The 13671-nt window shown below is 46.4% G+C and overlaps 1 protein-coding gene across 4 annotated transcripts in view; it reads right to left on the bottom strand.

Moving 5' to 3' along the window:
• The window catches only part of LOC147024561 (cyclin-I-like), a 54486-nt gene extending 45663 nt beyond the window's left edge, over positions 1-8823 (bottom strand). For 2 of the 4 annotated variants that reach the window (XM_085884604.1, XM_085884607.1), the window contains exon 1: positions 8623-8821. The gene's annotated coding sequence lies outside the window, so the exon portion shown is untranslated. Of the gene's footprint in view, positions 1-8622 lie in introns of all 4 variants that reach the window. The other 2 variants (XM_085884606.1, XM_085884605.1) reach the window with 2 other exon arrangements.
• Between the last annotated feature and the right edge of the window lie 4848 nt (positions 8824-13671).

The raw sequence follows: 13671 nt of genomic DNA, 5'->3' as shown, positions 1-13671 counted from the left end.
ACTTTCTTCTCAGTTACATATTTTGTGGGTCATCCATGCCAACCAGTGGTTCCCTGGTTATCTTATCCAGTCACTACCAGGTGAGCACCCAGGGGTATTGCCCCTATGTTTTATTCATTTGTTTGCAGCTTGTGGTGTACGCAATGCCCCGTTACCAGTAAGCCGGTACTCATTTTGTCGACCTTGAAAGGATGACAGGCTGAGTCAACCCACCTGGTGTTAATTCAACGGTTGGCCAGCAACTTGAACTCCAGATCCTAGGATCTCAAGCCAGCCACCTTAACCGTTAAGCCAACACCAGGCTTGCATTCCAATTGTACATACTACATGGAGGCACTCAATTGAAAAAACAAACAAAACAAAAAAAACAACAACATGCAATTCGTGGCCTCTACGTGCGGACAGAGATATACGAGGCCTGATCAAAAAGTTCCGGGACCAAAATATTGAAGGGGGAATGATGTATACTCGAGATAATAAAGAAGCGGCATTGTGGGCAACACTTGAAGACATCAAATCTCTGGCAGGGAGCCACCATCTTGTCTCAGTCTGAAGTGACACGCTGTTTTGTGCAGACATTTATTTTTCTGTCCCATTGTAAAATATCTGACTTGAAGGAGCAACGTGTGTGCATCACATTCTGTGTGAAAGTCGGTAAGACAGCCACAAAAACCTATGAAATATTAAAAACTGCATTTGAGGATAAAGCCCTCGGCCGTTCAAAAACAGTTGAGGGTTTGCTCGGTTTGAAAGTGGCCGAACGTCTGTCGATGATGATCCTGCTACAGCAGTCCATCAACCTCGCACGGTGAGGAATCAGTCGCTCGTGTTTGTGACACAATTTGTGGTAACAGATGAATGACGATTAGTGAAGTGGCGGAAGAAGATGGCATCTCTTAAGGCACATGCCAAACGATCACGACTCAATATTTGGGATTAAGGTGGGTCTCAACAAAGATGGTCCCACAGGCTCTCACTCTGGAACAGAAGTAACATTGTATCAGTGTCTCAGGAACTCATTGATAGTGCAGGGAATGATGAAAACTTCCAGCCCAGCATTATTGCAGGTGACGAGACTTGAGTTTATGGCTACGACCTTGAGACAAAGCATAGGTCATCTCAGGGGAAGACCCCCCATCATCAACTCAACCAAAGAAAGCAAGATCCAGGTGTGCTAAAATGGGAGGATGTTGATGGTGATTTTTGACAGTGAAGTTGTTGTGCATCACGAGTTCATTCCACAATGTCAGACGGTGAATCGGTGGTTTTTATGTGGCTGTTCTGAAATGCCTAAGAGATGTGGTTCGACAGAATGGGCTAAAAAAATGTGAGTCAGGTTTGTGGATGTTGCATCATGACACTGTGGCGGCACATTCAGCACTCTCCACAGCGTGATGCCACAGCCATCACACAAGAATCTTTGACCAAGTACAACATTCCACTGGTACCCCCACCCACCATATTCACCAGATTTGGCACCAAATTACTTTTTTTCTGTTCCAACGACTGCAACGCACCACAAAAGTAAAGAAATTTCAGGATGTGCCAAACATCATCAAAAATGTGACTCGGGAACTGAAAGCCACCCCAAAAGAAGAGTACCAGAGAAGTTTAAAAAATGGCAGGACCATTGCAATCATTATACTCAGCGCCCATTTTCATTAACTGTGTGGGCCTTTAGTTTTGCAGGAATACATTTTGTCCTGGAACATTTTGAACAAATCTTGTGTAACATTCTGTGCGGTCAGAGAGAGACAAACAAACAAACAAACAAACAAAGGGACTCAAATGCAATACTCTCTCTTCTGGTGAGGGTAAAAATGCGTTATTCCTGTTGTACAAACAACAAATCAGGATCGCAGAACCAGGTGTGACAACAGAAAAGTCTTTTGTTTCAGAGTGCCCTCTGAAGCAATCAGGTGTAACATGGGAAATGCAGGTGTATCACCTGTAATGATCAGATATATTAACGCTCACCGGGTTGTGTTGATTATATTCTGATCAACAGACTAATGGCAGACCAGAAAGCTCTTGCTCCAGGATGCTAACCATTCCAATTCTTCAAAGTTGTTTTTACAGTTTGGGGGGGGGGGGTATAGATAACCTTTACCTGTCCTATCTGTAATGCTGTTTACCTGTAATGGACTGCATTACTAATGGAACATACTGCTGCATTAACGGGTTGATTGCCAATGTGGCTCCCCCACACCAAAACGATGTGTTTCGAGAATAGCCAAAGAAATGGACGTGTGCTCGAGCTGAGAGTGCAGTTCCTTCTCAGGACAGAATCTGTATCCTGTCGATCTCTAAAAAGCAATTAATTATTCTAATTTAGGTTTCCCATGCAGAGATTCTGCTTATTTTAAAGATGTAGAAAAACAGGAAGATTAGTAATAACAAAAATAATAATAACAAGTCTGGAGACGGCGATGGTTCACGAGCAATGTAGTGGGGCAACTCAGCATAACAGTTGTGCATTTTGTGAGGAAAGCACCAAATTTGCCACACTAGTAGCCTATCATACTATGAACAGATTTGGATATTGGGCCATCTTAAAATTTTTGATGGCAGTGGTAAATGGCTGCCACAGCCATCAGCGGCTGAATTTGAGATGGCCCAATATCGAAATCTGTTCATAATATGATAGGCTACTAGTGTGGCAAATTTGGTGCTTTCCTCACAAAATGCACAATTATTATGCTATATTTAGCTAAGTTGCCCCACTAATGTACACGGTTCGCCTTTTTCATTTTTTGACCTTCGAGGGGACGCCACGGGCAAACTGGCAGGAATCGGGAAAAACGTAAATGATGAAAGTTGTAGTACTCGAAGAGCACTACTTGCATACCAACTTTCATTCGAAACAGTTGAAAACCCGAGGTGCTCGATGTCCAATTTATTGATTTTTTTGACATTTTCGAAGTTTGTGACCTTGTGACGAAAATGAAAAAAAAAAAGAGCACCGTGGGGCTATGCATGTGCCATTGGGCTAACCAAATACCGAAACCCCTGCCAGATTCGACAAACCCCTAGGAGAAGATGTAACTTGAAATCGGCTACCCCCTAAAAGCATGTTTTTTGGGCGTGGCTCTGCCCATAATGGGCGCAGCAAGCCCATTCTCCGGCAAACACAACTACATCATGATATAAACCTCCCATCAAAATTTTATCAGGATCAGATCAAAACCCATGGAGCTATGCTCGGGACAGACAGACACACACACACACACACTCCCATAACGAATATCGTGGTCACTTACTGACTCGTGAACAAATAAATAAATAAATAACTAGAACTGCCACTTTATAACTGCTGGCAGTGATGACCGGGTACCAAGACATCTGGTTTTGATACAACACAGGATAGATGAGTTACGGACCGAGTAACATAAAGTGTTCAATCTATTTATTATGGATGCAGTTCGCCCATTTTCCTGTGGATATCGTCAGTATCAATCGATTTGGCATTTAAATTACCTGAACACGAAGTAATAACTGTGTAGGAAATGTCACCGTAGATCCACAGGGTAAACCGGAACTCCCCCGAGTAAAACGAAGCCCCCTCCACACGTCTCTCTACTATGCGGGATTGATGAGTTATGGACCGAGTAACACACCACATTCAATCTATTTATGCGACCTACGTCAAAAAGAGAAGGGACCTTTTTGTTCGTCATAGATAGTAGGTCATACCTGTAAAGTTTCGTCTCGATCTGCTCAGCCATTTCAGAGAAGATTTTTTTTAATGTAATTTTCAGTCCAATATGGCTGACGAACTACGTGAACTATGACATCATAAATTTATATTCTGCGTCTAATGGGGTAGCAGATCACACTTGTCAAGCTTCATGTTAATTGGATAAGGTGCGTTTTTCTATCCAAGATGGCCACCAAACCACATGACTTGTGATGTCATAATTTTGTACGATATGTGCAGCAATGGCGTTTGATTGATTATCGTTGCAAAGTTTCGCTTCGAGAGGTTAAGTGGTTCCAGAGAAATTATTTCAAATTTTTCTTCAATCCAAACTGGCTGCCAAACCATTTTCTTGGCAATTATTCACTAGAACTACGTTGTTGATGGCACACCATCGCATATTCCCACGCGCACTGCTTTGTCCCATTTACGCTAGGTGAAATTTTATCTTGCAAAATGGATTGACTATTCTTTTCTGTTTGATGTTCTTTATGACCAAACACTTACTATGTTTACTAAATCAGAAGTCATTGCAAGCATGTCAATATTTCATGAAACATTAATTTAACACTGTCCAGCAATATAGAACTGTGCATCAATTTAATCATAGGAATGAACTGTGTATAATATTAATTATAATTATTCATAATCAATTAGATAAATACAGTAAAACCCGTGACTGTTTGTCACTCATGGGGGCCACATAAGTAAGTTCTTTATAAAATAATTTACCATGTACAATGGTAAATACACTTTAAAAAAATCAGCCCCCATGACCCCACCCCCTCTGGCCCGGCCCCTAGGGGTCATATCAAAAATCCGACAGTGTTGTGCACTTCCGCATACATATATCTACTATGTCCCAAAGTTTCAAGTTCCTATTTCAAACGGTGTATGAGGAGTTACAGGGTAAGACAGACGGACGTACGGACGTACGGACGGCGGAGACAATCACAATATTCGAAAAGCGCGGGAATAATAATTGGATTGAACACTTTGTGCGATCCGGTTCGTAACTCGTCTGCCCCGCGCTGTCCCGAAGCAAGGCTTTATTTGTATCACTATTAAAGAATGTTTTCTCTGAAACCACTTATCCTATCAAAGGGAAACTTTGCGACTATCATACAAGTCTCACGTTGTATCAAAGGTGGACGTCTGGGTACCCGGTCATCACTGCCAGCAGTTATAAAGTGGCAGTTCTAGTTATTATTATTATTACTAGTATGTGCCCGTACGTGCGTGGCTGTATGTGCAAAAAAAAAAAAAACCCACGAGCCAGAAACAACAACCACACAGGCCATTCCTTCGCTCTCGCATGCCCGTACATGCGTAGCCGTACATATAAAACAAACAAAAAAAAATTTAAACCACGAGCCAGAAACAACCACACAAGCCGTTCCTTCGCTCGTCAGGATTGGGGCATTGTGTTTATGTATAAATGCGCATAAGAAATTGAGAAATTATTAGAATACAGTAAGTCATCACTGTCCGGAAGTGGTGCGTGCCCGTACGGAATGTTCACATCATTCCACGAATTATCACTTGCATTGAAGTAACAACTGCTGTGATACACACACAGAGTTAATTAAAATCAAAATTAAAATCGAGTTTACCTCCCTGTCTTTGCTGGCCAAGACATTCGCTGCCATTGATCATTGCCACTCCGACGCCACGGTAACGAAGGCACCGATTGATCCCCATCGTAACCGGCACGGCACGTGCCGTCATCGTCGGCCGGCCGCGCACCGGCCCACGCAGCAACGTGTCCTGTGATTGGTAACTAAATGGCGCATCAGCCACGCCCACGCAGCAACGTGTCCTGTCATTGGTTGGTAAATAAATGGCCATAACTTGGGAACCACTTGTCCGATTAATATCAAACCTTGGAAAGGCACATCCTCAGGTCCCCAGCAATATACCTGGCAAGTTTCAATTAGATCGGACCAGAGGTTGTCGAGAAACAGCGGACACAGACACAGACACTGCTGGAATTATAGATAGATTATTCAATTTTGACAGACGGATAGTCAGATGAATGGAAGGAAGGACATCCCCAAATACTGCATTGAAGTGGGTGGCTTCACCGTTTAAAAATTCATCTCACTCCTCTCCGCACATGTGTGATCGACATCAAATCAGAGCCAAAGTATCGTTAACAGGGAGATTTGTTTCCCCATTCATGTTCAAAATATAACATTCAATTCAAATGAGTTGTTCATCGACCTTAAATTGACGTTTGTGAACGGATGGATGGACAGAAATGAACCGATTGCTGAACCGCACTTTTCACTTTGTGGACGCGGACCAGGCCACGTTTGGGAAAGCTCCAACAATGTGTGTGTGTGTGTGTGTGGGAGGGGGAGAGCTCCAACAATGTGTGTGTGGGGGGGGAGAGCTCCAACAATGAGTGTGTGGGAGGGGGAGAGCTCCAACAATGAGTTTGTGGGGGAGAGCTCCAACAATGAGTGTGTGGGGGGAGAGCTCCAACAATGAGTGTGTGGGGGAGAGCCCCAACAATGAGTGTGTGGGGGGGGAGAGCTCCAACAATGAGTGTGTGGGGGGAGAGCTCCAACAATGAGTTTGTGGGGGGAGAGCTCCAACAATGAGTGTGTGGGGGGAGAGCTCCAACAATGAGTGTGTGGGGGGGTGGAGAGCTCGAACAATGTGTGTGTGGGGGGGGAGAGCTCCAACAATGAGTGTGTGGGGGGGGGAGAGCTCCAACAATGAGTTTGTGGGGGGAGAGCTCCAACAATGAGTTTGTGGGGGGAGAGCTCCAACAATGAGTGTGTGGGGGGAGAGCTCCAACAATGAGTGTGTGGGGGGGAGAGCTCCAACAATGAGTTTGTGGGGGGAGAGCTCCAACAATGAGTGTGTGGGGGGAGAGCTCCAACAATGAGTGTGTGGGGGGTGGAGAGCTCCAACAATGAGTGTGTGTGGGGGAGAGCTCCAACAATGAGTGTGTGGGGGGAGAGCTCGAACAATGTGTGTGTGTGTGGGGGGGAGAGCTCCAACAATGAGTGTGTGGGGGGGAGAGCTCGAACAATGTGTGTGTGGGGGGGAGAGCTCCAACAATGAGTGTCTGGGGGGGAGAGTTCCAACAGAGTGTCTGTGTGTGTGTGGGGGGGGAGAGCTCCAACAGTGTGTGTGGGGGGGGAGAGCTCCAATAGTGTGTGTGTGGGGGGGAGAGCTCCAACAGTGTGTGTGTGGGGGGGAGAGCTCCAACAGTGTGTGTGTGGGGGGGAGAGCTCCAACAGTGTGTGTGTGGGGGGGGGAGAGCTCCAACAGTGTGTGTGTGGGGGGAGAGCTCCAACAGTGTGTGTGTGGGGGGGGGAGAGCTCCAACAGTGTGTGTGTGTGGGGGGAGAGCTCGAACAATGTGTGTGTGTGTGTGGGGGGGAGAGCTCCAACAATGAGTGTGTGGGGGGGAGAGCTCGAACAATGTGTGTGTGGGGGGGGGGAGAGCTCCAACAATGAGTGTGTGGGGGGAGAGTTCCAACAGAGTGTCTGTGTGTGTGTGGGGGGGAGAGCTCCAACAGTGTGTGTGGGGGGGAGCAACAGTGTGTGTGTGTGTGTGTGGGGGGGAGAGCTCCAACAATGAGTGTGTGGGGGGTGGAGAGCTCGAACAATGTGTGTGTGGGGGGAGAGCTCCAACAATGAGTGTGTGGGGGGGGGGAGAGCTCCAACAATGAGTTTGTGGGGGAGAGCTCCAACAATGAGTGTGTGGGGGGAGAGCTCCAACAATGAGTTTGTGGGGGGGGAGAGCTCCAACAATGAGTGTGTGGGGGGGCAGCGCTCCAACAATGAGTGTGTGGGGGGGGGAGAGCTCCAACAATGAGTGTGTGTGGGGGGAGAGCTCCAACAATGAGTGTGTGGGGGGGAGAGCTCGAACAATGTGTGTGTGTGTGGGGGGAGAGCTCCAACAGTGTGTGTGTGGGGGGAGAGCTCCAACAGTGTGTGTGTGGGGGGGAGAGCTCCAACAGTGTGTGTGGGGGGAGAGCTCCAACAGTGTGTGTGGGGGGGGGAGAGCTCCAACAGTGTGTGTGGGGGGGAGAGCTCCAACAGTGTGTGTGTGGGGAGAGCTCCAACAGTGTGTGTGTGGGGCGGCCGAGCTCCAACAGTGTGTGTGGGGGGGGGGAGAGCTCCAACAGTGTGTGTGGGGGGGGAGTGCTCCAACAGTGGGTGTGAGGGGGGGAGAGCTCCAACAGTGTGTGTGGGGGGGAGAGCTCCAACAGTGTGTGTGGGGGGGGAGAGCTCCAACAGTGTGTGTGGGGGGAGAGCTCCAACAGTGTGTGTGTGGGGGGAGAGCTCCAACAGTGTGTGTGTGGGGGGAGAGCTCCAACAGTGTGTGTGGGGGGGGAGAGCTCCAACAGTGTGTGTGGGGGGAGAGCTCCAACAGTGTGTGTGTGGGGGGAGAGCTCCAACAATGAGTGTGTGGGGGGAGAGCTCGAACAATGTGTGTGTGGGGGGGGAGAGCTCAAACAATGTGTGTGTGGGGGGAGAGCTCAAACAATGTGTGTGTGGGGGGGAGCTCCAACAATGTGTGTGTGGGGGGAGCTCCAACAATGTGTGTGTGGGGGGGAGCTCCAACAGTGTGTGTGGGGGGGGAGCTCCAACAGTGTGTGTGGGGGGGGGGGCTCCAACAGTCATCGGGTTCGCAACTTGTTCGTGTAAATGTATTTCCATTACATTCAAACAGCAAGTCAATTCGGGAGGTGTATTTTCCACACTCATCATCAGGGCTGGTCTCCAACAGTATAAACATAAGCAAACTCTGTGTCTATATTTGTTCCTCATTTTTACCAACCACCTGTCACTCTCAACAACAAATAAGCGACTAAATAATAAAATTTCTACTATTACATACAATTATTTTCAGCATCTAAAAATATGTCCCTGTGCCTCAGGCGTTGATTGTTTGGGACTCACCGGGCTCTGCGAGCCAATGCCGAGCTCGACGGTAACAGACGCGAGGTCCATGAAAGGAAGGAAAATTTGGATTAAAAAAAATAATAAGTGAAATGGATGAGGGGCGGGGGAGGGGGGGGGACAAAGGGAAATAAAACAGCAAAGCTGGTCAATAAGCAAAAGGGGAATGCAGATAAGCCATGGCGGGGAGCGGAAGAAGGAGGCGTGACGTCGATGAAGGATTTAAATTCATTTCGTCATTCTTTATTCGTTCATTTTTTTTTTTTTTATTCACCCGAAGTACAGACAAAAAGATATTCCAAACCTTTCGCTTTCAATAAAAGCCGTTCAAAATAAGCTTGTAATGTATAAAATACCTTTGTGGTTCACATGTCATCACCACAGTCCGTGAGGGCAAACAACGTTCTCATCTCGCGCCTCTTCCTCGTCACATAAAAAAAAAATTCTCATGAGAACAAACGATTGATTTCGGCAATATTTGGATCGTAAATTTCTTATGAATAGTACCAAAACCATTTTTGTTCAAGTACAGACTGCACAACTCAATGGCTGAATGACAATGACGACGAGTAGGACACTCGGTGGAGCGCATGCCACCACCTGGATCCGGATCTACATCAAAATCGCATCAATTCGTCCTTGGCACACACTCGACCTGCCCACCAAATTTCATCCGAATCCGTCCACAACTTCTTGAGATATCCTGCCCAAAAACAGACAACAAAGGAAGACGTCGAGCAGAGCACGATACTTGCAAAAATCCCCAAAAACAAGTTGGACCGAAAAAATAATTGGTGGTTGAATTCTGTGACTTGATATGCAAATCCTCTTCAAATTTCAAGTCAAGTGAATGAAAGTTGAGGAGTTTAGGAATTCCACCGAAGTGGTTAACCTTTGGCCTATTTTGACCTTTTGGCCTATGTTGACCTCAAAAATAATTGGTGGTTGAATTCTGTGACTTGATATGCAAATCCTCTTCAAATTTCAAGTCAAGTGAATGAGAGTTGAGGATTTTAGGAATTCCACCGAAGTGGTTAACCTTTGGCCTATTTTGACCTTTTGGCCTATGTTGACCTCAAAAATAATTGGTGGTTGAATTCAATAACTTGATATGCAAATCCTCTTCAAATTTTAAGTCAAGTGAATGAAAGTCGAGGATTTTAGGAATTCCACCTTCGTTGTTGACCTTTGGCGAATGTTGACCTCAAACATAATTGGTGTTTCAATTTAAAAGACTAAACATGCAAATCCTGTTCAAATTTCAAGTCAATCAGATGAAAGTTGACAATTTTAGAAATGTTGCCTATGTTGACCTTTTGGCCGATGTTGATCTTAATTTTGAAATGTTCAGGCCGGTTAACACTGACGTGGACGAATAGCGAACGGTTTTCACTCGGAGGCAAACAGCCGAGATCCTTGGATATTATGGCGCACGCAGGACGGAAGCACAAGGGTTTATTCTCGAACCCACAACGAATAGACGAACACAAGTAAATTGAACAAATGATGGTTTAATGAAGATAAAATCAACGAGTAACAATAAAAATAAACCAAAGGACGATAATGAAAAGTGAAGTAAACTAAATCCAAATTTGAGACGTCTCCACTCAATCACAAACACAGACAAGGATAACGATTTTTTTAAAATCCTCCCTTTATGCCGGTATTCAGCTTTGTGTCCAGAGATAACCTTTTAAGAGCATCACAGTCATCAAGCCTCGAAGCCACTGTGCGGGAAACGCACAATATGGCGCCAAGTTGCTTTCTGCGGTCACGTACTTGAGGTAATTCACGCGGACAGTCTTCAATGCCAGGACTCACCAACAGGAGACTGTCGAGTTCTTGCTGAGACACGCTCCTCTTCTTCTCTTCCTCTCCTCCCAAACCGCACAAACCTCACGATGCAGCCAAACAGTCAATGGCTGGCGTCTTGCTCCAGCACGCGAGTAAATTCACACAACACGAACAACGAGAGTCGCACAGCCTTCTTGACCGTGCCGAGGAGAGCAAGTGAGACCCTCTGTATTCGGACCACCGTCTCCTTCGATCACCCTCCCTCTTTCGTCACAATGACCAATCATCAGCCTCAGGGGCGCGGCCTGCTGGTACAAAGCCGGGAAGGCGGGGTTTTTGCCTGCTCGGAAATGTTTGGCTCTGTTGTTATTGTTATTGTTAAAACATTGTTTCTTTTTATAGCGAGCCTTGTAAATTGCAAAAATGTAGAAAATGGTCACAGGGGGAAATCACATACTGGGAGAACTAGCCTTAGACTCCACCTAATGAACACAGCACCAACCCCCTGTGTAGTGACATGTGATTTACATCAACACGACAAAAATGAATGGACAGTTTTCCCAACTTAATTTACATCGAGATGTCTCCTACTCATCCATGGACAATACTATACTATACAATCCTATCTTCATGATGAGATTCCTCCAACTACCCCACAAACATAAATTTGGCCTATGTTGACCTTAATATAATTGGTGGTTGAATTGAGTGACCTGATATGAAAATCCTCTTCAAATTTCAAGTTAATCGGATGAAAATTAACGATTTTAGAAATCAGGCCTATGTCGACCTTTTGACCTTTAGACCTCAAAAATAATTGGTGGTTGAATCAGTGACCTGATATGCAAATCCTGTTCAAATTTCAAGTCAGTCATATGAAAATTGAGGATTTTAGAAATTCGACAAAGTTGTTGACCTTTGGCCTATGTTGACCTTTTGACGTTTTCACCTCAAAATCAATAGGCTTCTTGCCTGTGACCAACTTTAACATTTCAATGACATTCAATTCAATTCTATATCAGTTTTATTCAATTAAAATAAAGACATGCCAAAAGCCCGAAGAATTAAAAGTCAAGTTTACAATGTTAAAGAAAAATACAAAGATTTGTGAATAATGTAAAATACACTTGACAAGTTATAAAATACCACTTCATTGAAATCATTCCGTGGGAATTAATACAGTACTATTCAGAAGAGTACTATCTAGAAAAGGAAAAAAGGTAGGAAAGAAAGCTGCATGTGGTTGGGATCATAACATCCAAAAGATTGACTTAGTAGTAAACAGAGCTGCCTTTCATATTGCCAAATTGACGCAGGTCGATCAGGTGCTCGATGTCAGCCATTACCCATTCTGCCAAAAAAAGCCTTCAAACAAGAGAGCTATGATGGGCAGAAACGAGATCGGACGAAGTTTGTTGAAATCAGTAGCAGGCGCAGATTTGGGTACGAGGCACACTGATCAGGTCAGATCAGATGAGATCGGTGACTTGCTACAGGTACCATGTGAACCTGTACTAACCTGTTCCATGGTCGGGTTGTCGGCGACTAAACCATCTCCCCCCACCAGGCTTTTTGGTGAGGAGGGTGTTTCGATATGGACACCCAGCAGGATGAAGAACAAAACCTGTCAAAGGGCGGAGGAGCTCCTTGTGAGCCAACGGCCATCCATATCTAGTGCCCAACTGTGTCTGTGGATGTCCTCCTGCAGTTGGGTCACTTCTTATTAGGAGGTTGGTGGCAGGATTTGCACTCTGGCCACCGGGAAACCCTTCATTCCGCAAAACATTGTAAAAGCTTAAAAAAAAATATCTAAAAACCCAGGGCAGCTCACCGGATAACGGGATTGGGGCAAAGTCTGTGGGATCCCCAATCTTTGATGATAGGAGAGAAACTACGGGGTAACATCCCTGGGTCAGATTGCGGGAGAGTGTGTCGGAGTGGTGCTGAGGTGTCGTCCACCAGACGGCGGTCTCCTTGGGTTAACCTGAGGCGGTCCCTTCGGGTGGGTGCCTGGAATGTCCTATCCCTAAGAGAGGATGATCACCTGTCTCTGTTATCATCTGAGCTCAAGCGTTTGGACATCTGTTTTGCAGCTCTCTCTGAGGTTCGGAGACCGGATTGTGGGGAGATCATGGTGGGTGGTTACACCTACTATTGGTCTGGTCGCTCTGATGGTTACCATACCCAAGGAGTTGCTGTAGCTGTGTCCAATAAGCTGACCCCAATGATAATTGAGGTAACACCGGTCAACGAGCGTATTATGAGATTAAGGATTCGTCACTCCTTGGGTGTCATTCCCCTGGTCTCTGTTTATGCTCCGACTGAGGCGAGTGATCTCACCGTGAAGGACGCATTCTATATCACACCACCCGTCACTTTGCTGATGGGAATGCTCCAAGTGGGGATGGGGACAGAGAAAGAGGGGAAAGAGTTGAGAGAGCAGAGTGAGAGTGGGAGAGACAGAGAGTGTGGAGGGAGGGGTGGGGGAGTGAAGAGTGAGGAGTGGGGGGAGTGAGGAGGGAGGGGTGGAGTAGCGAGGAGATTTGAGGTGAGGGGAGAGTGAGGAGGGAGGGGAGGAAAGAGAGGAGGGAGGAGTGGGTGAAGAGAGGGCAGGGGAGAGTGAAGTGTAAGGGGAGGGGAGAGTGAGGAAGGAAGGGAGGCAATGGTGAGGAGGGAGGAGAGGGAAGAGTGAGGAGGGAGTAGATGGAAGAGTGAGGAGGGAGGGAAGGAAAGAGTGAGGAGGGAAGTGAAGAGTGAGGAGGGAGGGAAGGAAAGAGTGACGAGGGAAGTGAAGATTGTGGAGGGAGGGAAGGCTAATCAATGCGCTTGCTCCGCGTGCGCCAACATGGCGTGGAGTCGCCGTTATCGTCCTCCGTACGCGTTTCGTGCAGCGTGGGCGTCGTGCTGGCTGTGTTTCCTGTGTTGTGAAAAACACCATTCGTGCAGCCTCTTCAGAGATATTCATTCGTATGACAATCTTCCCCAGATCATCGGAAGCTCACGTCGATAATCCCGAACTGCCAAGTGCACTGTACGACTCGCTGCACACGTTGGTTGAGGGTTCGCTTGGGAACGGGGGCTCTGCACCGTTAATGCTCGCGTGTTGGGTGTTCTTGGGTGTTCTTGGGTGTTCAATTGTGTCTGCAAGTGGTGGTCTATTGGCTGTAGTCATGTGGACCTACCAACTTGGGCTAACAGCCGCTGTTGGACCTATTAGCGTAGTGCTCCTTCTCCTTCTTCCCATTGTCATGAGCA

The sequence above is a fragment of the Eptatretus burgeri genome, chromosome 6 (genome assembly GCF_056783735.1).
Source record: "Eptatretus burgeri isolate ZD-2024b chromosome 6, Ebu_testis_v1, whole genome shotgun sequence".
NCBI classification, from domain to species: Eukaryota; Metazoa; Chordata; class Myxini; order Myxiniformes; family Myxinidae; genus Eptatretus; species Eptatretus burgeri.
Note: the sequence above shows the minus strand (reverse complement) of the source record. Positions and strands in the feature narration are given on the sequence as shown.